This window comes from Hylobates moloch, unplaced genomic scaffold, assembly GCF_009828535.3.
Source record: "Hylobates moloch isolate HMO894 unplaced genomic scaffold, HMol_V3 SCAFFOLD_9, whole genome shotgun sequence".
Lineage (NCBI taxonomy): Eukaryota > Metazoa > Chordata > Mammalia > Primates > Hylobatidae > Hylobates > Hylobates moloch.
The window spans coordinates 41,919,822-41,947,348 of NW_026652284.1; the positions used below are offsets into that span (position 1 = coordinate 41,919,822).

Below are 27,527 nucleotides of genomic sequence, written 5' to 3' on the forward strand. Positions count from 1 at the left end.
CATTTTTGAAAGTTACAAATTAATTTTGTAAGTCCAATCTACTTTCCCATTGATAATTTACTCATGTTTATATTAATTCAGTTGATTTTTAAACTGGGCACTGGCCCCTAAAGGTTAAAGTTTAGAATGTAATAAAAACTTTGAGGATCAGTAATCTTCAAAGTATTTTCTTACTACAGAAGCTTTCTTTGAAGACAGTGTGGCACATTGGTATGCAAAATAGATAAATGCAGAGTGGTTTTGGCTAAAGGCGAGCCCCAAATCTCAATCCCCATCAGCTTTGAAACCACTAATACTCCAGGGAACAGGGTTTGAAAATCACTGCTGGAGTTCAATTCATTCATTCTGCCGATGAGCCAATGAGGAGATGGCCCCAGAAAGAGGTCAAGTTTTGGAGTTGTGATGGCGAACGAGGCAGAGGATCTTGTATCCTGGCTTTTCTAGTTATGATCCAGGTAGCTTTGAGAGGTCCCTTTTCTCTGATGCTTCTGTTGCCTCATCTATGAAGCTGATATAACAGTTTACTCCACCCCTTAAGGCCGCTGAAGTGAAAGTGCTTGTAAAATGTATAAGCCTATTCAAAAAGCAAATTGCTACAGCTGCTGCTCTAACAGAAGCCTTAAATCAGAGAACTGCAAGCAAGCCCAGTGATCTAAATCATAGATAGGTGACCTCTCCAGGGTTCTAGATAAGGTAGAAGGTGACGCATAGCGCTGGTTTCTTTGGCACTACTATATGATAAACACCCCTGAGGAGGAATTCTTGGTTGGCATCTGCAGCAAGTCCTTTTGTTCAGAGAAATTTTCAGAAAATCTAATGTGCTGAAAAAACATGGCTTCTAAATAGTAGGAAAATATTTACCTCCGAAGTCTGTGAAGCACCTGGAACCTAAGGCACACTGGACACTTGGCAAGATTGTTTAGAGGGACAGATCTGCAACCAGACGGTGTATGGTGTGAGCTCAAATCTAGCCCCATGATCACATGCTATGTGTCCCATCAACTACCTGTTGTGAGAATGAAGGGAGATGATGCACTGAAGGGCTGAAGTGCCCGGTGAATGCCAAGCAAAATACTGGCTCCACTGTCTTCAACTTGTGCAATATCACATAAGTCAGTCATGACAGTACGGAGTTATTAGCCCATTAACATTCCTTTGTCTTTACTGGGGGAAATATACCTCTATTGAAATGGACCTTTAAAGCATTACCATCCATCACTGACAAGTGAGGGGACTGGGAACTTTGCAAAGGTGGCAGTTTGTGAAGTATTTTACACATGAGAGCAATATTACACAAATTTACAACAGAAGTAGCACTCTCTGTGGAATGTCCTAAGAAGTGCACAGTGGTCCTACTTATGCGTAACGCTAAGTGCCAATAAAGAGGTGACTTCTCAGTATGAGACATAAGAACACTTCAGGTAGCACTTCAAAGCGAGGTTTCAATCGTCTGAAAAACAAGATACTGACTGGATGAAAAGGTCTAATAGTCATAAAATGGTTTTAAACATAGTGGAATTTAAAATTAATAAGATACTGTAAACATGTATAACATGAAGAATTATTAATAAAATATAATAAGAAATTCAAAAATGTTGCAGATTTGGCATAAAATGTCTTCAAGCGATCTCTTAATTTTCTGTTTCTTAATGGTAGATTTAAAGTCATATATTCATATAATTCTTCTTTATTATACTTACCATCTTAATCTAATGCTTAGTGACCAAAGACTGCTAGAAATAAGAGAGAGATGCTCTCAAAGGCTCCAAATGAGGCAATTTACTTTGGCTTAACACTCTTGGAGACTACCTTAGAAGAGCTGCAGATTTGGTTATGAACATGACCACTGTACACAGGTGATAAACACAGCGTTAATTTCATTTTAGCAACATTTTATGGGCCCCTCCTATAAGCCAGTCAAGTGAGAACCAGGTATCAGGTATTGAGTTGAGGTCCTAAGGAGTTTCACTTCTGGGGAAGTTGGCTTCACCAAACAGAAAACATTTTGGAAAGTTACAAATCAATTTTGTAAGTTAAATCATACTTTCCCACTGATAATTTACTCAGGTTTATATTAATTCCATTGATTTTTTAATTGAGCACTGGCCCCTAAAGGCTAGAGCTCCGTGTGCAAATGGCCAGTGCCCAAGAACTGCAGTGGGGAATAATCCACCCCGCAAAAAGCACAATGCAGCATACTTCATAACAGGGACATCTGTGGAGGGTCCAAAGTAGAGAAAATAGATATCTGGTGGAGAAGAAAGTGAACACAATCTTAAAATGCTTCATAAATCAATGTGCCAGAGGTATTCCAGCATTCCTTATACTCTAAAAATGAATGTGAAACTTTTTTAGGCCCAAGTTCAGTACAAACATCTCTCTGGCTCATAGGCTAATGGTCAAAATCTTAAATTAATCTAGAAGTGTATCAACTTTTTGTTTGTTTTCTTGAGACAGAGTCTCGTTCTGTCGCCCAGGCTGGAGTGCAGTGGTGCAATCTCGGCTCACTGCAACTTCCATCTTCCGGGTTCAAGCAATTCTCCTGCCTCAGCCTCCCGAGTGGCTGGGATTACAGGCACCCGCCACCACATCTGGCTAATTTTTGTATTTTTAGTAGAGATGGGGTTTCACCATAATGGCCAGGCTAGTCCTGAACTCCTGACCTCAAGTAATCTGCCTGCCCTGGACTCCTGAAGGGTTGGGATTATAGGTGTGGGCCACCATGCCTGGCTAAATGTGTATCAGCTTTACAAGACTCTTCAGTTGATTAAAGGAAGGGGGCATGACCCCCACAAAAAGTAATTTCTTCCCTTTACCAATACAGCATGAAATGTTGAATCACAAATACAACTAGGAGAGTAAATGAAAACGAAGCCTGCTTTTTCTCCTGTTTTTGATGCCAATTGCCAGGTTCAGAGAGTGATGCGTCAATCCCTACTCTGACTGCCCTAGCATCCTGTGCCTCGGTGTAGCCACTCTAACACCCCCTGTAAAACAGTGTCCAGAGGGAAAGTCCTGGGAGGTGCAGGGTGCAATCTATGCAGGGTGCAATCTACTCTTTGTACTATGCTTAGAAATCAATGCCACTCGGTGGGGACATTTACCATCATTTTCTTGGTAATGATCCATAAAATCCCTGCTGGCACCTGACAGCAGCCTCTAGGGATATAATCCCCATGAACAGGTAAAGAGTGAAGCTTCACAACCCATTCTATCTGGGGATGGAGAGTTTAAGGCATACATGGTGGTAAGTTTTCCAGTGAAAAATCATGTTTAAAAAACGGAGATTTTGCCAGGCACAGTGGCTCACGCCTGTAATCCCAGCACTTTGAGAGGCTGAGGTGGGAGGATCACAAGGTCAAGAGATCGAGACGATCCTGGCCAACATGGTGAAACCCTGTCTCTGCTAAAAATACAAAAATTAGCTGGGCATGGTGGCAAGTGCCTATAGTCCCAGATACTTGGCAGGCTGAGGCAGGAGAATTGCTTGAACTGGGGAGGCGGAGGTTGCAGTGAGCCGAGATCACGCCGCTGCACTTAGGCCTGGCAACAGAGCGAGATTCCATCTCAAAAAAAAAAAAGAAGAAAAAAAAGGAAAATGGAGATTCAAGTCCACTGCTGGAAGGAAACACAGAATCTTATAGAATCACATAAATTAGCAATGAAATTAAAATCAAACACTACTTATAGACCAACTGTCACTAGAATGATGCTTGAAAATATTATAGTTCATCTTCTCTTTAGCGAGGTGCACACCATTCATATCTTCTGCTGACTCCTTTTTTCCTCCACTATATATGATTCAGATGGCAGTCAGCAAGGTCTTGGTCATGAGCACAATTCAGGAGCCCGCTGACTTCAGGAAAGACGGCCTTGTAACTTCTGAGGATACACAGGACAGACTACTAATATGGAGAGCTAGTTTGAACCAAAGATTCAAATACACACAGTTCCGTGGTGGATTCTCTCATATGCCATTGATCCGGACCACCCAGGAGTTAGCCGTATTCTTCTATGTACCCAGAGCTTCGGTTCTGCCTAAAATTCATCATTTTCTTGGATCTCCTCACATTTTCTTCACTTCCAACTCCAGCACTACTAGTTACTGTTCTTCTTAGGATGATTTTTCAAATATAGAGTTTTTATCCCTTTACAAGAATGTCAGCATCTCAAGGTGGGAAAGGCTCTTAATCCCCATTTCACCCCCGGGCAAATTAGACACTGGATACGTAATTTTTAATGGAGCAGCAAATGACGAGAGAATTAACATAGGGAACATGAAGCCCGGGGGAGGTGTGGATGGTGGGAGTGGCCTGCATTCTGTATTCTTCATTGGCCCTGGAGTGTGGGCTTTTAAGGTGCCACTTCCCAGAAATAGCGGAATTAACACAAGTAGTGAACGTGGAGACAATCACAAATAATTGAATCTCTGAATATTGAATCTGTGAGTCCATAGGGAACAATCAATTTGAGCAAAATTTAAAAAATGAATAAATAAACCATGTAATCTGAATTCTAGAAACAAAACCCTATTTTAAATACAGTCGAAGAGACCAGATTCAAGCAGCCTTTGAATAAAGCTAATTATGCCTTGATTATTCCTTACTTTGACTAGTTTAAAGTTTCACCCAAGTTCTTACAATTCTGCACAATAATGTTCAACTACAACTAAACATAAACAACCCAATTTTTTCTGTTTCTTCTCCCCTCTTTTGTTTCTGACTTCATTTTTGCCTTTCTTTCTCCAGCAATAGACTGTGTCTCCTCCTCTTTCAGTGAAATAACGCTTCCAGCCCTGCTAAGCCCTGTGCTGTTGTGTCTTATATCTGAAGATGTTGCTGTCAGAGCTTGTGAGAGGCAGTGACCAAAAAGATCGATGAGCAATGTACAGTGACTTTCCTTCATATGCACAAAAAACTTCAGTCTATTAAATTCCACAAACATCTCCTTTAATTTTTTTTTTTTTTAAGAATCAGGGTCTTACTCTGTGTCACTCAGGCTGGAGCACAGTGGCATGATCATAGCTCACTGAAGCCACAAACTCCTAGGCTCAAGTGATCCTTTCGCCTCAGCCTCCCAAGTAGCTGGGACCACAGGTGTGTGCAACCATGCTCATTTAAAAACAAAACAAAACAAAACAAAACAAAACAAAAATGGAGATGGGGGTCTCACACCTACCAATGAGGAGATGTGTTGCCCACGCTGATCTCGACCTCCTGGGCTCAAATGATCCTCCCACCTCAGCCTCCCAAAGCACTGGGATTACAGGTATGAGCCACTATGTCCAGCCCCACAAACGTTTCTTTATCCTCTGTAGTTTGCTACATTCTGTGCTCGATTCTACAGCTTCAGAGTTAAAACATAATTCTTACCCCCAACTTGCTTATAGTCTATTAGAGACAGACAGAAAAATTTTACTGTAACTTAAATCAGATTTTCACAAGTACCTTTAATGTACTCATAGACTAAAGAATGTACATGACTATGTGCTCACAGTCATAAGGAACTCTGAGAACACAGAATGTAAATGATGAATAAATGGCGATTTAAGGATAAGAAGCCAACATGGGAGGGAGAATCTGAACTGGTTCTTCACAGTTTAGACTGAGTTCCTCCTTCTTCCTGCTGTCAGTGGGGCTGCTTTGCCTTCTAGAGGAGATGCGGTTATTTTCCCCTAGATGGGTTTGTCTCTACATGCCCATTAAGACGTCACTCTACTATAGGCGGTTAAGAACTGACAATAGCTTTCCATTCTGTGTTGTTGATGAAAATTTTTATTTTCACAAAGGCTTCCTGGGTGGGTAAATCACTTCATTCCTCTTCAGGAAGTGAATCAGTCCATAGAATAGCGCTGATGCTGCAAAGCCTTCTACAATCTCCTCTAGGATTTCAACCCTAGCCCATGTGCTCACAGCTCCCTGTACAGAAGGGTTGGGAGGGCAAGGCTTATTTATTCATCCCCTCAAGCATCTAAGAGCTTAGGTTCTTTGATGAAGGCAAAAGTTTTAAATAAATTGATCATACAATTTAAGAGATAACACATAAACCCTCAGAGGCAGCAAAGAATAATTCCAAGACTACTTATAAATAAATGCACATGGTATACATTAAATTGTGAAGAAATGTGTTGCATGAATTATCAATTTGTTGAATGACTAAATGGCAAAAATTCTTAGATTCTAAGAAAAAAACACCCATTGCTTTTAAAGGAAAAAGTAACTTTAGAAACAGGCACTAAAGGAACTCTTGGACTTTAAGACAGCGCATGGATAAGGGATTTCGGGCAAGCAGCAGCCCATAAGCTCTGAGGAACCACGTGTGTAGCGAACATGAGTAGAATAACAGAGGCTGACTTTGAGTAAGTAGAAGAGCCCAGATGAGAGGTGGCTTTGGAATTTAAATTTGGTAGACAGATAACTGGGAGAAACAAGGTTTCAGAGCAGGGAAGTAACAGGATGAAAACTGTTTGTAAAAGATTTTCTGGCCAGGTGTGATGGCTCACGCCTATAATCCCAGCAATTTGGGAGGCTGAGGCGGGCGGATCATTTGAGCTCAGGAGTTCGAGACCAGCCTATCCAATATGGTGAAGCCCTGTCTTTATCAAAAATATAAAAATTAGCCAGGCATGGTAGCACACGCCTGCAATCCTAGCTACTTGGGAGGCTGAGGCAGGAGAATCGCTTGAAACTGGGATGCAGAGGTAAGCTGAGATTGTGCCACTGCACTCCCGCCTGGGCAACAGAGCCAGACTGTGTCTCAAAAAATAAAAATAAGAAAAAGAGTTTTCTGCCTCCTACATGGACTGGTGTGGGAGCAGAAACTAGAGGCAGGTGACCAGCATAGGGCTAAGTCAGTAATGGGGTTGTTTGGTGATGAAGAGGGCTGTGCTGAGGCATGAGCCCTCGAGGAGGAGTCAGCAGGGCTCAACACCTGAACAGGCAGGCACGGTAAGGGACAGTCACTTGAGAGGCTTCTTCCCAGAGGAAAGGTCTCCACTGACAGTCATGGTGAGTGAAAGCTGTCTCTTTTTGAGCAAGGAGGATGTGGAGCTTGGTTTTAAATGTATCATAGAGAACTAGACCCGTAGGACTCAAGTAAAGGCAAAACATAAGTATTTCAGGAGCATGAAGGGCCAGTGCTCTGTGAAGCTCTGCCTGAAGACCATGCAAGGAGAAGGCAGCATTACCATCCTGGTGAATAGGAGGAATTTCCAGAAGAAACGCAGATTAGGAATATATTTAGGTTTTTGGTCGCATCTCTGAACACAGATACACACTCATGATGCCAAAATTGAATATTGAGCATTCTTTTATCCTATGCTATGGAAGAGGGAAACCTGTGTGGAGAGGACACTCCAGTGCTCACTAAACACAGGGTCCTGGCAAGCATCACATCTCTCTGAACTTCTCTGAGTACTCAGAACGCATGAATGCTTTCTGCATCCACACCTAGAGATGGGAGCACATGATTTACAGGTTGAAAAGAAAGTGAGAAGGTCTGGAAAGTCTAGGTTTTCTCCTGGCACAACTGCAATCACTGTTTAAATCTCCTCTCTTTCACCTGCGTCCTCCTAACAGTCTCTTTCCCTCTTTATATGACCTTTTTGGTCTCTTTCCTACTCTAGTTGATTAAAGATTTTCATGGTTTCTACAGATCATTCTAATATTCCACCAGACATTTATGTTTCCTTGTAGCCTTTCCATTCTACTTTCCCCATTGTCCGACTTCCCTCAACTGGCTTTCCTGTTGCATGTATGACCCTGATATTGTAAAGAAATTAACTGGTGTGCAAGGTCTGGATAGGGGTTTGATAGAAGAGCCTTGGGTAGACTTGGGCTTTATACCCAGTGTATATCTAACCACATGGTTGCCCTTTGGTCTGAAGTTTAGCCTCTGATACCCATATTACATATATCCCATATCTACATACTGAAGATTCTAATGCTTCTCTGAAGGGCAAGTGAAGACTGCACGTAACGTCTCCAGCACAGGGCCACAGGGCAGTCCTTCTACAGTCCATGGGCATAACTGTAGCCCATCCTTCCTCTCTGCTGATCTTTGTAAGAAAACAGTGACTACATTTACAATTACACAATTTCTATTATAACAGCCACTAATAAACAACTATGCAGGTAGTAATACAGAATTTGTCTTTCATTTGATTAAAAAAATTTAAATATGTCAAATTACTCTTTTTTGTTTTTTTTAAAGATAGGGTCTTGGCTCTGTCACTTAGGCTGGAGTGCAGTGGCATGATCATAGCTCACTGCAGCCTCAGACTCCTGGGATGAAGCAATCCTCCCACCTCAGCCTCCTGTGCAGCTGGAACTACAGGCGCATGCCACAATACCCAGCTAATTAAAAAAAAAAATTTTTGTAGAGACAGGGTCTCACTGTGTTGCTCAGGCTGGTCTTGACCTCCTGGTCTGAAGCGATCTTCCTAACTCAGCCTCCAAAAGTGTTGGGATTACAAGTGTAAGCCACCAACACCCTACTGTAATTTGACAATTTAAATTCCAATTAATAATTTTTTGAACTTCACAATAAATGTGTGTTAAATCCTCAAAAATAGAATTATACTTCTTTCTGAGTATGAGGGAGACTATCCCTAGATCTATCCTTAGAGAAGCGTATACAATTTTTGTGAATAAGTAAAAGAAAACATCTAAAATCCCTGCTTCTTTTCCCAGAGAATGCCCTTTCCTCTTCCTCTTTTTAAAAAAGCAGAAAGCAAGCCTGGCTCCCGGCACAGTGGGTCTCACTGTCGTGCCGACTCTCCTGATTCCTGAGAAGACCTTGCTCAAGGTCAGCTGAGATGGCCTCAGAGGAGCCACACCTGACTGTACTGCTGGAATCTGATCTCTGAGTCATTCTCTTGGCAAACAGTTGATCTGGGGAGAGGCAAAAGTCAGGGGTGCTGGCATGAGAGGATGATGAGTCATTGACAAGGTACAAACCTCTCATTCTGGAGGACCAGCTTTAGGAAACACCGAGCTGGAAAAAAAGGTGTCTGGGGAAAACCAGCAAGCATTTTTGGTCAGGCCCATTTAACATGCAAAATCAATGTGCGAGGGTTGTTGTTGTTCTGAGCAATTTCTCAAGTATCTAGCACGCACCATATTAAAAAGGCAAAAACCTGGCCGGGCGCAGTGGCTCACGCCTGTAATCCCAGCACTTTGGGAGGCCGAGGCGGGCGGATCACGAGGTCAGGAGATCCAGACCATCCTGGCTAACACGGTGAAACCCTGTCTCTATTAAAAATACAAAAAATTAGCCAGGCGTGGTGGTGGGTGCCTGTAGTCCCAGCCACTCGGGAGGCTGAGGCAGGAGAATGGCGTGAACCCGGAAGGCGGAGCTTGCAGTGAGCTGAGATTGCGCCACTGCACTCCAGCATGGGTGACAGAGCCAGACTCTGTCTCCAAAAAAAAAGGCAAAAATCGGGAGAGAAGTTTTGAAAAAGGAAACCTTCAAGGAGAAACTGACTTTATCAATTACTGAAGTTTGAATAAGATAACAAGAAACAAAAAACAAAGGAAGCCTTCAAGCTTATTTCCTGAAATTGTAATTACATGCATAATGCATAGAAATTGATGTTTGTGTATTCCTTTAAAAATGACTTACACATATACACCACTCAGGATGTTTCATATTCTAGGAAGAACAAACTCAAAAAGGTTTGACCAAAAGAACATTACAATATCATTTTATTTCATGACTTCATTTGCCTTTTAGTTTCCTTAAACAAGGAGCCACTTTTAAAAAGACCCAGTGTGTTCTCTAAAAACAAAGTAATCGTAAACTCATATATTGAGAGCAGTGAAAATTTAATGGCGATAATAATGCATATGAATTCATAAGGCTGCTTATCTGTAATTTAAGAATCTAGGAAAGAAAAATGTTTTAATAAACTTTAAATGCAATAATAACCTGAAAGTTAAAAACATTTGGATACAGATAAGAACTAATGCTTTTCAAAACATTCTTTAAAGCACTTTAAAAAATGTTTCAATCTATTTATAGGAAAACTGAAATAAAAACAACTTGAAGTAACTTGCACACATTGACTGAAGGTTATTTAAGAATTAGGTATCAGGTTTAGGATTTATGCCTGCAACCCAGCTGACACTGTGTTGGTGAGTCACATGGCTAAGTTCTTTCTAACCTTCCTGATCTAGGTAAATAATAGTACTGGTAAAGCTCAATCAAGACGATTACTTATGCCTGTGAAGGTAACTGACTTCTCTGGATGGTTTGCCTTGATGAGGGGAGAGGGACCTACCACTTCTTGTGTACCTAGGCTACAGCAGGTATCTCCACTGCTCTGTCTTGTTACTTTCCCTACACCCCCACTGCCTTGCTGTTCTTCTTACTTGGCATTTGAGAAACTGAGGCTCACAGAAATAAAGCAAACCATCCCAGTCCATCCAGCTGGTTATTAAGCAGACGAGCTGAGGTGAAGGCCAGGTCTACTCAACTCTGTAGTTCTTCCCTGGCCTCTAGGGCTGCAAACTCAACTGCTGTCAGCAGCCATCCTGGTGAGCAGAACATCACGCAGCCCCGTACAAGAGAGAGGAGAGGTGGTGGGATCACAAGAGGGAGCAACATGTCCTGGCTTGCTCTAACTTCCCAGTTCTAGCACTGCAAGTCCCATGTCCTAGGAAACTCCTCAGCTCCCTAGGATGGTGCAGAATGAAAAGCATGGGCCTGTTGGAAAGTATTCTCCACTAAGTACACCTGCACTCGGGTACAGTTCTACAACCTCAGCTCCACAAGTGCTGGCGATGGCAGATGCAAACCTTCTTCCAGCCAATAGGAGCCCCCGGCTTTTGTATCAGAGCTTCTTATATCTGAGATAAGAAGATAAGTAAGATGGCGATAAGAATGAGAGACTTCAGGTTATAGCACTGAGGGGTGTTGTTGGCTTTCTCTTTAATTCCTGTTTCTACAGATTGCAGAATTCTGTCTGGCACAGGCTGATTCTTATTTGTCAGCCTAAGTTAGATTCTTAGGTTCTAGAAAAGCGATCACATCATCTGACAACATCCTGCATAATGCAGTAATAATAAATTACAAAATACATGGCTTACTATATAAGCAAGGGTACATTACAAATGGATGCTAGAAAGGAAGCTGGAGGAAGGCTGTCAATCAAATCCAAGCATGGGGCCACTCAGAATGTGGGCACTGAGGCTGAGGCTCTGTTCTCCTGAGGGTTGCTCTTTACACTCTTCAACTCATGGTGGAAATGAGGTAACTGGAGAGCTTCTTTATTTTCCTAAACATTTCTAACCTCCTCATTTGGTGTTATTGAGCTCTCAGTCCCTCCATAAAAGAGGGAGTCATCTATACTTTGACCCCACCATTCTTCCACTTCCTTAGCTCTTTCCTGGAAGATGGTCTGGCTGTAGGAAGAGACCTGGAAAAAATGTTCCCAGGCTCTCCATCAGCCGTGGGGACCAGAAAGGAGTCCTGGGAGTGGTGGGGATGTGGGGAAAAGCACCCTGCCATTCCCAGGCCTGCTGGTCAGCCATCCTCCAAAGATGCTCCACCCCCTCAGTCTCAGTTCCTGGATTGGAATTTAAGTTCTGCTCTCTCGACCCTGCCTCTGTTAAGGGGCCAGCCTGCAAAGATCTCTCCAGGTCACCCACTCCCAGTGCCCTTGCTGCTGACCCTGCACCACCATCTCATTCCCTGAGCACAGAGAGTAAACTTCTGACCAGGCCAGGTGGCTCATGCCTGTAAACCCAACACTCTGCAATGGTGAGGTGGAAGGACTGCTTGAAGCCAGGAGTTAGTATCAGCCTGGGCAACACAGTGACATCCCATCTCTATGAAAAAAATTTTAAAAATTAGCCAGGCATGGTGGTGCACATTCATAGGCTTAATTACTCAGGAGGCGGAGGCAGCAGGATCACTTGACCCCAGGAGTTCAAGGCTACAATGAGCAACACACCATTGCCCTCCAGCCTGGGCAACAGGGCAAAACCCCATCACTGACAAAAAACAAAATTTTCTTTAAAACACAGAGGACCTCTAAATTCCTGGGAGATTACCTGATAAATAGCACACAGCATTTAACAAACCAACAACTAGCAGATATGTAGAAGGTGTATCATGAAACCCCCTGGAACAGCAAATGGCCATCACCGATACTTTGGTCCTGGGAAGGACCTCAAAAGGTGGGGATTTTTATTTATTTATTTATTTATTTATTGCCAGACAGCAAAATATCTGAAACCTCAGCTTCTTTGTCTTAGTGCAATAATGACACAGGTTTTCATAGAGAATCAATACCTCCTTCTCAGAATAGATCAAAGCAAAGCAATATGCTTACCTGAGAGGGGAATGAGTATTTTATGGATGGTAGGCAGAGGTCACAGGAACGCTGTCCTTTCTTAAAATGCTCTCTGCAGCAGGAAATTGCTAAAAATCAAAGGAAGAAAAGATTGCTATTGCCTTTTTATTTGATAAAAATAGGCAGGCTATTAAATACATTTAGCAACAGACAGTGGTAATTCTTTTAAAAATTAGTCAATACGGGCTGGGTGCAGTGGCTCACGCCTGTCATCTCAGCACTTTGGGAGGCCGAGCGGGGCAGATCACTTGAGGGCAGCAGTTGGAGACCAGCCTGCCCAACATGGTGAAACCCTGTATCTACAAACACACACATACACATACACACACACACACACACACACACACACACACACACACATACAAAAGCAAAAATTAGTTCGGTGTGGTGGTGCTACTCGGGAGGCTGAGGCACAAGAATCACTTGAACCTGGGAGGTGGAGGTCTTCCGTGAGCTGAGATCATGTCACTGCACTCCAGCCTGGGTTGACAGAGCGAGACTCTGTCTCAAAAATAATAAAAATAGAAACTGATCAATATATTTAAAAAAAAGATAGCAAACATGTCAGTACACCAAAATGCATTAGTTTTTGCAACTTCATTTGGAAACTATTTTGTTTACTTCAACTATTGTTTCTTTTTTAAAAGAGACATTTAACCATGGATAGCAATTATGCAGAAAGAAGAATATAATATCAAGTTGTGATGAGTTGCATAAATAACATTTTATGTGACATCATATCTTATCTCCAGGGCTGTGAAAGAGTGATAAGAGTTTTAAGGGGCCTCAGAGTCCCTGGTACACACTCCCCATCTACAGAATCAGAAACTGAGGCCCATTCAAGGTGAGGGGCTCCGCAGCACCACTCGGCTGGCTGGGGCAAAGCTCTTGATTGCCCCAGGAGCACCGTTCATCTGCAGTGTAGCACCCCCATGCCAGGAATCATTAATTCTCTCATTCATTCAACAGGTACTGACTGAACACTTTCTATGGACTAAGTACTGTTCAAGGCTCTGGGGGTTAAGACGAAAAACCTCTGATCCCATGGAGTTTATATTCCAGAAAGGGGAAACTAAAGAAATAAACAAATACAGTAAATACTGTCTCAGAGTGTCCCACTGAGGTGGCTCCATTAGAGGGAAATCCTGCAGGCAGTGGGGGAACAAGCCATGGGCTCTCTGGGGAAGCACATTCCAGGCAGCAGGGGGAGCAGCAGCGCCACTCTCCGCGCTGTGCAAAGGCACAGGAGGTTGGTGTGGCTGTGAGTGTGGGGGATTGGTGGACACTGTGTGGCAATGGATGGGCCCACCGATGGAAAGCAGGTGGCATGGACAGGCAAGTTGATGAAGGCCAGAGCGTTGGAGAATAGCTACTTAACTTACCGGGGGGAGCAAAGGAGACGGGGAAAAAACAAACCAGAGTTAAGAGAGCAACAGAGAATTGTTTCCTGTCCTGGAGGTCTGCTGGGTCAGAGAGCTGCTCTAAGGGACTACCATTCAACTCAGGCAGTGGGGTGGGGTCCGGAGGGCGGGAAAAGTAAAGGCTGCACATTTTACAGCGTTTTTAAAAGTGAGTGTGGAAGCCAGACTAGGGTAACACATGACAGAATTAGGAGGATTTCCTGACTGCGGGACCTATAGAAGTAGAAATGCAAGATCTGTTTCCATGTAGAGATTTTACTGGTAGCAAGATCTTGTGCAAATAGGTGACCCCTAAAGTGGACTTCCCCTCCAAATTTGTCAAGATTTAAAAATTTAAATCCAATTAAATGTGTAACAAAAGCAAATGCCTTCAAGGTGAAACCCAAGTGTGACAATCCAGTCTCAAATTTTACAAGCTTGTCTTTAATGAGCACATAGAGGATAAACGACTTTCAGGAGTCTACATGCAGCCCAGAGGAAATGACAATTCCTGCCAATGCAAACAGTTCCAAAAGTAATCACTAAATTACTTAAGAGTATAATAGCAGTCAAAGTGTTTGGTGATTTATCTAAGATGCATTTCTAAATTCTGGATATGTTAAAGAAAACTTCAATTCCCATATGATGTAAATCTATTAACATATTTCCATGCAACAACCTAGTGTGTATTCTGAGAAGAGTTAGCAGGGAGAAGGGAAATGATACTTTACATGTATTGAAGTCAATAAAAATATAAAAACAGGATATGAAGCCATGCCAGCTTCAACTTAATGCTGAGTTGTGAAGGTGATGTCAAGATGGGCAGGAAATAGTAAGTTCTGGATTGGGTACCATCTCTCTTGTCCTGAATCCCTCCCTGGCACTCCTCACCCCCTTTCTAAAAAACTGGTTGCCCCTCCTTGGTATCACCAAACTATGTCTGTCTGTCTGCCTCGTGCAGCCCTATTATTATTAATTTAGCTGCTTCTCTTCCTCAGTAGTCACTTCTTACAGGAAGGGACTGTGCCTTCTATTTTCTCTCGATAAAGCTTAACACAGAGCTTAGCATATGGTAAGTGTCCATGATCATGGAATACTACAATGAAAAATAACTACACTTAGATGAGAGGCCTAATATCTCTTTACATATTTTTCCAATCCAGGCAACTTTAACGGGTCAACCCTGAAATATTTATCAATTGCTAATGACAAGTATCTTTCAGGTTTTTGGATTATCACAGATGCCAAGTGACCAGCCACAAATCCACCTATAGATATTACCATGGAAACTCTTACATCCAATATCATGCACTACCCATTTCTCTTTCCTCTTCACAAATATTTTCCACACCTTGTTCAGCCCAGTTACTTTGCGGCACATCGTATTTTTCGTGGAATGACTTCAGTTTTTAAACTGGTGACCACTTTTCCTGTTGAGACCTCAGGAGAAAACGTTAGAAAGTATCCCTTATAACAGAAAATGTTTTAACTTTAAAATATAATATGTATGTTTATGCTGATAGACCTATTGTTGTTTGGTCAGAAATGTCATCAGTAAAGAGCTATGGAATTTTAACGAGGAAAAAGAACAACATTTTAAAGTGTCCAAAAAATTTCTTTTTATTTTCTTGTCACAGAAATATGTAAAGAGTCTCCTTAATCTAGTTTTTAAAAAGTTAAGATGTGATACATCTGAAAATAAAAGCACATATTTTGGTTACTTTGCAAAAACATAAATAACACTTGTTTAATTCTGTTATTAAAAAAAGCCTCTTTGGTGTATGTTAAAAGTCCCTTTGGGATATCGTAATACCGTTGCATTACACAGGACACAGATACATTCATATTTAAATTTTTAAAAAAGTTTCTCCTCCACACAGAAAGTCTTTAAGACCCAGCCCTAGGGATCTGACATCACTTAGAGCTACTTCCTACATCTTTCCATGACACACACCTCAAAGGGGCTCTGCACAAAAGGAACTCTAGACAATGTTTATGTGTGCCCAAGGCTTTCACAGTGGAGAAAACCTTCTTGGAAATTATTTAAGACTAAGGCAATTTAGGGAGCATTTCAGGAGATAGCCATACAGGGAGAGAGATGGATCCACACCAATTTATCCTTCCCAAAATGAGTGTCCAAGCCTAACTGTTGATTCGCAGAAAGGTTTTTCTGCACATCCACATAGAAGAGCACAGCAGGCAGAGGGAGGGAGGGGACCAAGAGAGGAGCCTGGGCTTCTGGAAAGAGCAAAACCACTCTCACTGAAACTGCACTCTCCGCCACTGATATGCACCCTTCTGCAACGGGAACAGGCGTGGTTTGTATCAAGGAAGTAGAATGTGAAGTAGAACGACTGTTCCCAGGTTCATTTCACCACATAAGGTGTCTAAAACCTGAGAATGCCGCCAGCTGGTTCAAGTCACAAGGACACTGTATTACAAGCAACAACTATCAAACTTTCTTATTATAGACGATACTCTATTACAATTCATGGCAAGCTTTCATAATGTTCCTTTTTTTTCCCTTAAAAATGTTATTTGGATGCATTTTGCACTGGATGACTTACTATCTGCCAGGATGGACCTGGAAGGAAATGTGGGGTGGGGAGGGAGGCATGGTTGGTAAGTACTCTGAAGTTTACTCTGTCAAAGAATGTACTGAACCCCTTTAACCAGAATATAGTTCTAGATCAGAGCAGGTATTTGAACAAATTATTAAAATTGCAACGTTTGGCTTTTCAGGAGCAGAGAAATAATTCCTGATGGTTTTCAGAGATCAGCAAGGCTCTGGTGACAGCAGATGCATGGTGGCTGGCAGCCAGCTGTGTGACTGGTGACTCAATACACAAGTTTCTGTGGACTCTACAGTCTGATATGGGAAGGATATCAATTTTTAAGTTTGATGAATAAGTAAAAACAAAGGCGTTTTTGGTATAAAATAGGACACTATGGAGAAGGGACACTGAGAAGGAAAAACTCATGCTGCAATTTGTTTGGGATATTTGAACCTCAGCCTTGCCCATTTAAATATTTTTCTTTTAGAATGTACCATTTTTTTAATCCCAGATTATTTAAGATTATCAATTTTCAGGCAAAAATTAATAGAAATAAAAATGTTGTCAAACAGTAGACAAAGTAAGTGGTAAGAACCCCACCTTCCTGTGACTTCGTTTCAACTCCTAACACAATGTCCCTGCTAAACAAAGCCATGAGACGAAAATTTCTCTTTCAAGCATAGCTAAATATACACTTTAAATATCTCTGGCAGAATGGGATATGTTAACCCTCTCTGTATTCAAAAGGCTTAACAAAAACTACAAAAGGTGAGACAAAGAAAAGCATCCAAAATGAAGGCTGCACACATCTTTAAAGAAACAATAGCACATTACTTCTGCTAAGGCACAGCTTCAACATCAGGAAAGTCACTGCCCTGTCCTAATTACAGTGTGTTTCACTAAATTCTTCCTGATTGCTCATTATTCAGGACAGTGTGGACTCAATGCAAACAAAGTCTACTGGGTACTGAAACGCACCTACAAAGACACCCAAATTGATGCAATATCGGGCATTCCAAAACAGAAGCAAGCTGGTAAGCATCAGTCCCAAGCACACACATGCACTCTTGAATCCAGGTAAAAACATTATTCCTTGGTGAATATTGTAAACAGAGTAGCTGTTTACCAGGCAAGCCTGCGGGAGAATGTATTTTCATATGGAATGCTGGAGTACCCATGGTATTAACAAAGCAAGATCAGATTAAACAGATGACACGATGAACATACTTCCTTTCACGCATGGCCGTGTTTTTCGTGAGCGATAGACTTAAGTAATTACCATGAACTGAGCCTCCTTCACTGACCTCCCACAGCAGCTGGCCGTCCTTAATAGCTGATGCTCCACAACAAAGACGAACGCCTTCTCTCCGGCGCCTTATTCCTTCTTTAACGTTACCAGCCGAGCACCTCCACCGTTGCAAGAACACAGTACAGCACCTCTGTATCTATGTCTCTAATGCAGCATAAAGATTACTGTGGAAACCTATCACACGGGTGAGCAGCAACACCACCAACCAATGAGGAAAAGGCACATGCGGAATCCAGCACATGCTCTCTGAGACGCAGGCTGTCACCGGCGTTTAGCAGGCTGCTAATCTAATTATAGCTGGTTTGCTAGCACAGAGCCATTGGAGCAAAGCACAGGAGAAAATTAAACTTTAATAAATTAAACCTCATAGACAAAATCATCTCGACTTCCTGTCATTTTGAGGATTAATGTGTCACCTTATAAACTATAAGTGATTTTTAAAGTGTGTTCTTATTTTCCTCAAATCTAGAGAAACAAAGAGTGGTTAAATCAATGTACAGCACTATCGGCTTACTTAAGCTTATCAGAGTCCAGCACTAAGAATAAATAATAACATTGATACTGTGAAAATAATAGGGGTGCTATAAAATCTGAGTCTTACTTTATTTACCCTAATTAACAATTTGCCACATATTTGTCATAAAGTGCTAATTAATCTCTCTTCAATATAGTTGGAAATACTGTGCAAATTTCTATTCTATAGTGGAAAAGTGCTAATCAAGGTGTCAAAAATAATCTTGACTACAGTGATTAATTCAGTTATAAGGGACAGAAAAGGGATCTCAGAAGTTATTGTAAAAGGAAAAGTTAAACACATTTGGCCACTACACAATTGAACGGCCAAACTACTTCTAGAAGCCAAATCCTGTGATACATACGTGGGTGAAAAACATGCGTTCTCACAGCCAGACTGCCGGGGTTAAAGTTCTGGATCTCCATTACCTAGCTCTGTGACCCTGGGCAGGTAACTGCATTTCTGTGTCTAAGACAATGATAGGAGCCACTTGGAAGAGTTACTGCCAATGAGCTGTAAGTGCTTAGCACAGGGCCTGGCACAGGGTGGATTCTGGGTTCTATACTAAGCTCTCATGAGTAGTAGTGATCTCAACCACTCCATGGATTGTCTCTCTTTCTTTCCAGCATCACAGCACTCAAGACAGTACCTCAACACATCTCCAGCGTACAGCTCTGTCAGAAATACTATTGAGAAGTCATGAAGGCTGAGAAGCTAATGGTAGGGTTGATTAATCACACAGAACCATTATTAGTATTCACTGTTATAAGGCAAATTATGTCACCTACTTCTTTTTAGATATATAATAGTCACTACTTTCACTTGATTCTATACAAACCTATCTTAAAAATAAATTTTCAGGAAATTAAGGGCTTCTAATTATTTTTATTAATGATATAAATTTAAAAAATGTTTTCTATAGAATATAAATTGGGAAAAGTTTTAATTAGAAGGAGTTGGATTAAATTTAAAATGACAAATTTATGTTGAAAAGGGAGAGAAGTCAGCCAGTCAAATGCAACTCTCCGTTCTGAGAGTTATCTACTTCTTTTCCCTTATTTTCTTTCTTCTGAATGTGTTCTACAGAATTAGCAGTCCTGAGCTGATCTAATCAAATCTGTAAATGTTAAACGGTTTTTTTCATATTTCCTACAAGTGGGTATATTCTACCAGTCAAATTCCATTCCAAAGATAAAAGATAAAATGCAAACTTCCCATTTCTGTAGTTTTTTTTTTTTTTTTTTTTTTTTTTAGCTAAAAAGCTTTACAAAAAGCTGACATGCTCAAGAGGCATTATGATTTGCTCTGAGGAACCAGATTAATTAGTAGCCAAGAAACAGGACTCTTGGCAAAGGGGCATTTCATCCTCCAATCTTTGTGTACCACAAACTGTTGGGAAACAAACCAGTGAAAGGAATGACATGGACCATAAACTTCAAGGGAAAGCACAGAAACTCATGGTCCATAAATTCAAGAGTGAAAACTTGTGCTGGAATGCAAACACATACGCAAACCCTGGAAAAAATATGATGGAGATAACCGGCTAAAGAGAGAGCTGTGTGTGCTACCTTGAAGCATCATCCTCGTGAATTATCAGAGTGCAATTACCATTATCAGGAGGTAAAAACTCCAAGAGGAATTGGCTTCAGAGATTTGGCCTAAGGCACGGCTCCCTGAAGGCTGCCAGGATACAGGCTAGTAACACTTCTAAGCATTTCTCTAGGAAACATCTAACAGCTTCTGCCTTCCTCTTAATTTAACAGACTGCTAGCTCAAAATAGGCACTGAAAAAGCTGTTTAATTAATTTGTTTCATGCCTGTTTAGTAGAAGACATTAAACAGACACTTTCTAAAAGAAGAAAGCTACTGTCCTTTCTTGGGTCTTATCTTTCAACATGTTCAGACCCAGTATTTGTTTTGGAACTGAGTAACAACAGTTCATTGGGAATCTTTCTCATTGCCACTTGGCTGCGGGGGGGCCTACGTATACAACCTCTGGAATGAGCCCTCGTCTTCGAACTTCAGTCAACACACTTTTGATTCTGAAAAATCATTTGTTTACTCAGTGAATCATGTTAGGCCCTTACTATGTGTAAGGACTTGTGCTGGACCCTGGAAATACTGTAGGGAATAACAGAGCATTCTGATTCCTAAAGGAGCTTCTGTTGTAATGTGGGAGTGCTCATTAAGTGATTAGCAAATAAGCAATAAAGATCAGGTAAACTGCAGCTCAGCGCAGGATGCTCACATGAGAGGGGTGGAGGATCTGGCTAAGTCTGAAGCAGGTTTGCTGGCTTCCTCAGCTGGAGTGTGGCAAAAGATCTTCAAGAGCTGTGAAGGTCGTGGAGAGGCTGGCAGAGGGCAGTGGGTGGAGGAGGAAGGAGGAGACACAACCACACACACTAGAGGAGGAAAGGGTTTGTTTGGCTTTAGCTCCCTGAGGGTCTGACCGCAGCTTCTCTCCTTCTAGATCTTTGTAGATTCCCATTACCTTCCAAGTCGAAACCCTCATCTACTCTTCCTGGCTCAGAGAATGCGGACGTGTACATTTTACATTTGCTGTACTGGCAAGGAGGAGCAGGCACTACAGAAACCGTCTGCCTCATTGCATGGATTTCCTCAAGTTCTGTTCTCATTCTCTAACCCTGGAGACTGAAAATGAGGCTGTGTTTCCAGAATTTTCATATAGAATTGTTACAACTGTTACAGTTTTTTCCCCTTGGAAAAAAGTTAGGGTTCACGCATAAAAAGTGATTCTGTTGAAAGCCAGGGCTCCGGGTAACTTTAGAGAGATCATAATATTCTGGCAGGAAGTATCTTGGTTTCAGATGCTGGTCAAACACTATCTTAAGGGGGAAGGGTCCTGGAGAGCTGTTTCTGCTCTGATGAACAGCACCAGGGCCTGAGAAGGAGGCTTGGCTGCACGTAGGGCTATCGCGGCTGATGTTAAAGGACCGGCGTTTGAGCTGTGATCCAGCAGGAGCCTTGGGCCCCAGCCCACATAAGGAGTGGAGGGCAGCCTGGAGGGCTGAGTGCTGAGCAGCATTTATATCAGGGGACCTCAAGCCACAACATGAAGTCACTGCAGGCAGAGCTGGGCAGAGAAACCAACGATCCGCTCCCCAGTCAACACAAGCCAGGTCTGGGGAGCCACCAGGATCACCCCACGCCAAGGAAAAGAAAAGAATACCCAGGCTGTGAAAGTCTCCTTCTGGCTACCAGGGGCAAGACAACTGGCGGGCAAGAGTCCGGGCAGCTGGTGCCCCTTCCTTTTCTGTTCCTGTCACTCAAACAGCCGTCTTTCTTTTTTTGTGGAGTGTGGCATACCAGACACTTACTCAGCTGTGGCCTGGATGGCCTGGGACAGACTGAAACTGGCTGCTGGAAGTCACTCCTGCTGCTTCAAAGGCCATGGGGAGCAGCCCTGGCCCCAGCTCGTCCACAGACACTTGGCATCCCTGTGTCATGAGGCAGCTTCACTGCCTGAAGAGGTCCTCAGCATCTCCCCAGTACCTGTGCATCAGCCCCGAACACCGAGTGTGAGTTCTCAGGGAGGTCGCCCGCTGAGAGGGACAATGGTGTTTGACAATGACCTTGCCAGGTACAAAAGCCCCGAGCAGACTGCACGAGTCTTCTCTGCAGGGCTCGGTTTAGAAATCAGTTGTGCATCTTGTAGTGTCTTCTCAAAGCCTAGTTTTTGTTCTTCCTCAAACGATCTGCTTTTTATAGTACTGGTGAAGGGGGCGGGGTACTATGAGGCGCAGGAAGGGGTATGAATTTAAGAGGTTACTAGGACTCTCACGCTGGAGCCGGAACATGGTTCTCATATAGTTCCTTGTCATCATGGCTCCTCCTCCCTGTCCTCATAATGACGTTTAACTAGTATTTATTTACTCCTATCATTTGCCAAATGCTGTGTCAGGATGAGGAGGACAAGGACCTTCCAAACCAGGGAAGGAGACAGATTCAGCAATGCCAATGACTAAACCTGAACAGGGCTTTAAAATTGCAAAGGAAACGTCACATATAGTATCTGCTTTGAGAATCCCCAAAATGCTGTTGGGTAGGTATTCTTATCTTCTCACTTAGAGATATGGAAATGGCCCAGGGTGGTTACAGGACTTGCTCAGCGACTCCAGACTCAATTCATTCCTAACACTCAATTCATTCCTACACACAAAAATTATTAATAATCATCCCATGGGCATAGTAACTGGATACGATTAATCTAATATATAATAAAGCCATAATAATGACATACTACAATCTAATAATAATTAGGTATTATAATCATAAATAGATATTATTGTTTAATGAGAGCTATGAATTCTGTTGCAGAAGTCATCCTAAGACTTTAGCTTCCCTTCTGTTCTCAAATCATACCATGTTTTTGGATGTTAACAGGCATCCTCTAGGTTATGAAAGTGTTTACCTCACTATTCATCTCTGTACTGCCTAAAGGACCTGGGATTCTTTCTACATGGACCATGGAATAATTCCTATAAAATTTTAAGTTACAATACATGAGCAAATATCCTAAATTTCAGTTTTGTCTTCTAAAGCATAATGTCTACCATTTCAGTTATATGAAGGTTCTGATAATTTGAAGTAGTCCCATTCAACCCCATCACCAGCCCTTTAATGTATCTCTCAAGGCATATAATTTTGCATGGGTAAAGCATGCTGCTGTTTTTAAAAAAAGATTCATGCAAGAATTTCAAGTATGCATGCCATGAATGTTCATAATTATGTTTCAACACTAGTCACTTTGAATAATGTATACATAAAGCATTTAGGGAGTGCCTAGCACTTAGTAAACATCATCTAAATTCTCCCCACTTGGATGATGCAAAATTAAAACATCGAGGCCAAGTGATAGATAATACTAGAAAAACTGACACCCTCCCTGAAAAAGATGTATATAGTATAAATACATAACCCTCATGCCCTGAGCACAACCCAGATGAAAACTGTTATACTGTTAAGAATTTGTTAATAATATCTAGAAATTCTGGAACTTAACTAAGCGCAACTTTTTCCATGAGGCAATTTGGAATAACTTTTGAAATTAAAAAAAATGTGTATACCTTTACCCCTGGCCATTTCATTTTGGAAATACCATTCTACGGAAATAGTTGGGATCACATGCCCCAAAAATGAAATAATTGATGATATGTACAAAAATATTAGAGAAAGGCATTTACCATGGAATCCTTTTTATATGGTTTGGGTCTGTCTCCACCCAAATCTCATGTCAAATTGTAATCCCCAGTGTTGGAGGTGAGGCCTGATGGCAGGTGATTTGATCATGGGGGTGGAGTTCACATGAATGGTTCAGTACCATCACCCTTGGTACTGTATAGTGAGTGAGTTCTCACAAGATCTGGTTGTTTAAAAATGTGTGGCACCTTCCCCATCTCTCTTCTTCCTGCACCAGCCATGTAAGATGTGCCTGCTTCCCTTTGCCTTCTGCCATGATTGAAAGTTTCCTGAGGTTTCCCCAACCATCCTTCCTGTACAGCCTGCAGAACCATGAGCCAATTAAACCTCCTATCTTTATAAACTACCCAATCTCAGGCATTTCTTTATAGCAGTGGGAGCACAGACTAATACACCTTTATAAGGCAAAAACAAATTAACAATCTTACCATTTGACAATAGCAAATTAGTTAAATAAATGATAGCATATAAATAAAATTAATAGAACATTGTAAAGTTATCAAAAAATCCTATTATAGGAAAATATTTATCAAATGAAAATATAGCTGAATATTAGGTAAGTTATAAATCAATGTATACAGGTAGAGCATGAAGGTTCCAAAATGCTCCCAAATCAAAACCTTTTTGAGCACCAACATGATGCTCAATTGATATGCTTACCGAAACATTTCAGATTTCGGGTTTTTAGATTAGGGATGCTCAAGCAGTGTGTTCTCGGAAAATATTACAAAATCTGAAAAAATCTGAAATTCAAAACACTTCTTGTTTCAAGCATTTCAAATGGATGTACAAGGACTCTGTTTTGTTAAAGTCTCTGTGTGTATAAACATATGCTGTGTCTCTTTGAGTATACACATAGGAAAGGTCTGAGGCACATGCTACAGCATCAATAGTTTTTATCTCTGCATGGCAGAGATAGTCAACCTGTCTGAATTGTTTAATTTTTCTACTATGTCATTGCTAACAGTGAACATAAATTGTTAATAAAAACTTTGTATTTTTTTCCCACTTCCACCCAAGGAAAAGTTTTGGAGGGGGTAAATTTTTCATGAGTGGCCCCTTCTAAAGTCTCCGTCTTAAGAGGTTCTTATGCCCCGTACTCTGGTCATCTGATCTGGCCTACTGCCCGCCTACATGGTGCAGCTCAGCTTTGTTAACCAGCTAGTAAGTAGCAGCCTCAGCAAACAGAATTTTGATGTGCTAACCATTCCCAGCCATCAGTCAAACCATTAGGCTGGGACCCAAAAGTTCAGCTTAGAATTGTCAGCCAATTTGCTGATTATTATTAGACATTAGGGAAAGCCTCTGTTGGCACTGGTACAAGTCCTCATTGCTAAGGAAGGCCTAGATATTTCATTCCTTGGTTATTTGGACAATTCTCTCATTTATGTAAGGATATTCTTATATACTTGGAAGATATGGCCAGATTCAAATGTCTGGAAAGCAGCCAATAAGTTTAAGTGATGGGGAAAATGGAAAATAATTTCTTTGGATATAAAGTTAGAAACATGAGCATGATTCAAGATTGACATGAACCTTGGCAAGTTTCTGAAATTTTATGGATTGTTACCACTATAGTGGGAATCGAGTTTAAAATGAGGTAAAGCAAAGCAATCATATTTCAGTGTGTCTGCCTATCCTGGCTATATTTTTTACTTCCACAGTACAAAATATCTGTGAATCATAGCTCAGTATCATTAACAGATAATGGTTCAATGGGTTTGTCAGAAAGATATTTCCATTTATACATGTATATTTTAAAGGTAGTTTTATTATATCTAGAGACCAATTTTTTAAGTTCCACAATAGAAATTAATGTGCAAATGAAGTGTGTTTAACAGAAATCTGCCTTGAAGCAAACTGAGCTCTATTCCATCTATACTATTAAGCATGTAATAGTAAAGCTAAGACTTTTCTTCTATTGAAAACGATCACCCCCAATTTCTTTTTAGAAATGTTACGCCGTGCATCAACAGTGATGATTTTTCTGTATCTAGATTCTCTATATTTCTCTTGTTTCTAATTTACATACAATAATATATGCAGAGATGCTTTTCCATGATCTTCTTTTATAGCAAAGAAACAATTTTTCATTATATAATTTTGCTAAAGGCAGCCACAACAACCATGGGATCTTTTTCATTTCAGAAGTGTCAGTCTGCTGCAGCACTTACCACTGGGTGATTTTAACAGAAAAAAAATGTATCATGTCCTTCAAGAATGAGGAAAAGTTATTTGAAGAGAAAGAATCCTTTAAAAATATGAACATCAGAATAGTTTCTAAATAAAGAAGAAAATCTGTGTCACTTATTTAAGGTTCTTTCTCTTTCTTGGGTTAACAATTTATGCTTTATGGACCCAATAAAAAGAAGTTATTCCTCCAAACATTACTGGAAGAGTTTGTAAATCCCTGGTGATGTCTGAAAGCTGCTTTTGCAGATGTGGGTTCTCTATGTAGGGCACCTTTTCTAAGCACAGTGTCAGTGACCTGGGAGAAGGGGCACATGGGAAAGATAAGTTTCACTGCTATATTAATTTTATCATGTGTATGCTATTAGCTCTGAAACTGGAAGTGGTGTGAAGGACATTAATTCACCTTCAGGAAACTTTCTTGGGTCTCTCTTGTACTTTATTTTCAAAGTCAGATTACAAGCTAATTTAAATTTCAAGTATTCGATTACATTCCTCTTGAATGACTGCTCATGATCTCTACCAAGTCTGTGCTCCTTTTCAGGAGAAGCTATTTTAATTCCACTGCAGGCAGGCCTTCTAATGAAGAGGAGAGTTTAAATTCCTCTTATAGGGGATAGCATATGATGAATGTTTTTTATCATAAAGTCTGAGTCAAGCCTACACAAGTGGTTTGCATACTCAATTATATAGAAGGCTTTTAAAGTAATGCCACAGAAATATTCTGTAATAGGAATAAATGGCACAAAGTATCTGACAGATGAGCAGAAAACCTTTCCAGGGGTCTAGAGACCAGCAACAGGAACTGTCCACCTGATAGCTTGATGACATTTTCAATGTTTTACAGACTAAAGAAGCTTTTATAATTTTAACCGTCTTCTCCCAAAGGGTAAGCATGATCTTCACATTTATTTCTATAGTCGTTGAATAGAAACAATTTGAACACGTGACATAAATCAATGCCAGGCTTTAGAAAGATGGTAGCTAGTGTTCTCTTATACTGAGAATACTATACTGTGTACGTTGGGGGAGGGGGTGCTCTCAGTTAATTTTATTTGCCCTTAATTGGTGCAGCTCATCCACACAGAACAGAGTGGATCCTGGCTTCTCTGGGTAAAGAAAGTAGAAAATCATACAGGCTTTGCTCTTCCATCAGTCATGGGTGGTCTTCTTGCTGATGAGGACTAATGCTTGAGCTCTCATGCTTGAGAGGCCCGAGGTGACACAGCCAGGGCCATGCACTGGTGGGCAAGGGTTTCCTTCCTCAAATCCCAGCTTGGGATAGGTTGAGAGAAGGGAACAGAGAAGAAAGATCTTTTTTCATTTTGTAACTATCTCTTTCCTTAAAATTTCCTCATTTTCAGCAATGAAATTTACAGAGAATTTCTTCCCTGTCATTTTACTTTCTGCAAAATAATTTCCCGTTTCCCAAAATATACTGTATGTTATGTGCTGCTGGGGAAGATGTTAGGGAGGAAAAAAAATACTCCATTGGCAACCAAGAAAAATAATACGAAAGCACTGTTACTTAAAGTATTGGTCGGTCTCATTGAACTTGGTTGTGTGAGATTAATCATAATTTCAGTTCATCTATCTTCCTTTCTGATTTATTAGTTTTGGGCCACTCTGTAGTCTGTGCTCACTCATGCCTTCATACATATTTCTTTTCAGCATTATTCCCTGACCTAAATTGCAGTGAAATGAAATGTACTGCACCAAATTTTTCATATCTGAACAAACTGAAGTCATCCAACTGTATAACACATTCCACCTACAAAATTCAATGTCAGAATCATGTATTAGTGATGTTTCACATTTTGTGGAAATGTGAGCCACGGTGAGGAATCTAGATGGGTAGGCTGTCTGTGTTCCCATTGATAAGAAAGTATTCTCCTCCCCCAGAGGACAGCTCAATTGTTCCATAAAGACACTGTAATCCCAACATTTCAGTGTTAGTAAGAACAAACATATCAATAAAAGACAA

The 27,527-nt window shown here is 41.1% G+C and overlaps 1 protein-coding gene across 5 annotated transcripts in view; it reads right to left on the reverse strand.

Moving 5' to 3' along the window:
• The window catches only part of FAM110B (family with sequence similarity 110 member B), a 155,207-nt gene that overhangs the window by 60,816 nt on the left and 66,864 nt on the right, over window positions 1-27,527 (reverse strand). For 4 of the 5 annotated variants that reach the window (XM_032759728.2, XM_032759730.2, XM_032759727.2 and 1 more), the window contains one exon: window positions 12,335-12,423. The gene's annotated coding sequence lies outside the window, so the exon portion shown is untranslated. Of the gene's footprint in view, window positions 1-12,334; window positions 12,424-17,614; window positions 17,772-27,527 lie in introns of those variants that run through there. The other variant, XM_032759731.2, reaches the window with a different exon arrangement.